We start from the raw sequence: 2,824 nt of genomic DNA, 5'->3' as shown, positions 1-2,824 counted from the left end.
CATCTATATCAAACATAGAGAGACCAAGATCTTCCACATAACAACGATATAAATGAGTGTGTTGCACTCAAACAAATAAAACATGTACATTTTTGTCAAACAAGTATTGAGTATCAAATTAGTTGACTTCTCTATTTTTGCCCCTGACATTACAAACANTTTGTTGCTTGCAGCTTNCNACCGGATGTCCTTCTTAGAGGGATATCATAAGATATATGTTTGGCTTNTTGCATGTAAATCATGTCATCACCTCCTTCTTGATGTCTGAAAACGTTGTATAGTTCCTTCTTATATGATCACCTCCTTCTTGTATGATCACCACCATACTCAAAGCACTCGGTCCTTTGTTTGAACTGTTGTGATCTCTCATATGACTTATTTTGTTGCCTACATCTTGAGAAACNTCCTCAAAAANTTGTCTTTCTGATTTCTCATAACTCGTCCTTTGTCCTCCATTTGCTTTGTCAATTTCATCTGCACTACCATTTTGCACTACCATTTTCGTGAAGTCATTAATCTTGCTTTGCTTAAACTCCTANCACTTCCATTCATCACTAATATTGTAGGTATAAAATCAGGTCAAATACTCAAATCTCCTTATAAGCATGCACAATAAAAAATTATGCCTCTTGTTCGAACTTAGTATTGATAGGAAANTATCTCTCAAAGAATTTGGACATGAAGTTCTCTTAACTGTGACCTCTTCTCGGACATCCATCCTNATATGTNACTAGCAAAGAATAATTTCTGCCCTTCAGTGCATTCAATGGCCTCAAAGATCTTCTTATTGTTACATATCCAATTGTTGGTTTNGTNTTGTTTAGNCTTCCCAGTTTTTATTTCCACTNACTCACCATAAACATGTCATGTTCAACGGGAAGGCTACACCAGATGAAGCTGACGACTGAATGCGTAACTTGGGGCATCCCNAAAATCTTCTGCCCTTGTTCTTAGAGGTTCTTGNAGTGCGGAAGACTNCATTCTCACCACAAAAGCATGTGGGTTTTAGACCCACCCTGCTCACACTANCACAACTCTGTCCAAACCCCGAACCCAAGCATTTGCAAGAAGAAGATGAAGCAGACATTTCATCTGATCAACCAATAACACAGCTTCCACAACTCTGGTTCCCACCACTCTTCCTCACGAGCACGAACAGGTACAAACTATGGAGGGAGGGGTTAGGGTTCAATTAAATAAGGGCTTAGGGCAAACAAATTTGGAGGATTTTAGCTTTCCACGTGGTAATTTTATTACACAAAAAAAAACCATTAAACTTTACAGTTTGCCACGAATATAAAATTCTTCACAGCTTAGCACAGTGCCTACGGCGTTAGTGGTCAGTTAACGGAGAGGGCTTAATTGCCTCAAATTCACAAATATTAGAATGCAATTGGGACAAAAAAAAAACATGAAGACCTAATTGAGAATGGGGAATAAATATGAGAACTAAAACATATATTTAACCTAAAAACAATAAAGTTACATTAATACTTCAATGCTTTTTTCTATGTTTTTCTTATATTTGCAGACATTTTCATTTATGAAGTAATATTTAGAAGTATTATAATTAACTGAAAATAGTAGAAGCACTGAGATTTGAATGTGCATTTGGTTTGAGTTTTGTTGAAAGTTGAATTGAATAATGAAGGTGTAACATCCCAATAAATATAACTCAAAGCTATAATTCATTTCTTGGGAGTCAACATGAATAATAAAGAGAGAACAGTAGAGAGTAGGTACAAAAGTATGAAAGATACTTAAAATTTAAAACTGTACAACTGGAATATAGATTTCAATGTTTACAAAATGGACCGAACGGTCCAGAATACGGTTCATTGACCTAACGGCCAACATAAGAGGTTCCTATACATATCATCTACAAAATATAAAACGAAGAGAAGCAACTACACTAAGGACCGGACGGTCCTGCATAACTCTCGGGCACGACCTCCATGGGCTGCTCGGCCTGCACTGCATCCTCTAGAGTAGCCTCCAGAACATCTTCCAAGGTATCCTCCGCTCACACCCAAAAGGATGATCATTGCAATGAAGAGGATAACCGAACGGTCAGATACCGAACGACAACATAGACAAAGACACAAAGGATAAGGGTAAGCTTATGTAAATTTAATTTATCATTTCATCATACAAGTAAACGTACAATACAAGCCAATCAATCATGCAACATACAATTCCTATACATGCATACCACATTCCTGTAATCATGACCGACCACTAAGACACTGTCCGGACGGTATGAACATGTAACTCGGTCGTCCCTAGCACCCGGTGTGGTGTAGTAACTGCCTTCCCTTATCAGCTGCCACCCGAGGTTAGTCCTCAAACGATTATCTATTCATATAACCGCGGACCTCCTGCCATTCCCACACATGAGTGGCCTTCCTCTACCTGAGGAAACGCCCTCACGGAATATCAGGATCAAGGACGACACCTGAGTCATTCCCACATTCATACTTTACCAATCATTACCAAATTCATGAGTTATTCCGCCAGTGAAATCCTCCTACCTCTTATTATTATTCTATTTTTTTTTCTTGAGGATTCTAAACTGAGAGCTATTTTTTGGAAAAATAATTTGGTTTTAGGATTATATTTTGATCTTGAAAGGTTTTCACATTTTTCAATTATAAGATGTTTAAAAATTTGTTGACTTCACCCTGAAGTCTGCAGTATTTTGATAGTAACCTTCTATTGAAATTTCAATTTTTGAATAATGATTTGAGCTTATAAATAGAACACTGGATTCTAAGTAGTTTAATAAATTGTTCCAATGCATGTATTTTCAACTATTTTTTTTGTG

The sequence above is a fragment of the Vigna radiata genome, chromosome 6, assembly GCF_000741045.1.
Source record: "Vigna radiata var. radiata cultivar VC1973A chromosome 6, Vradiata_ver6, whole genome shotgun sequence".
NCBI classification, from domain to species: domain Eukaryota; kingdom Viridiplantae; phylum Streptophyta; class Magnoliopsida; order Fabales; family Fabaceae; genus Vigna; species Vigna radiata.
The sequence above is the reverse complement of the archived record's forward strand: the minus strand, read 5'-3'. Positions refer to the sequence as shown.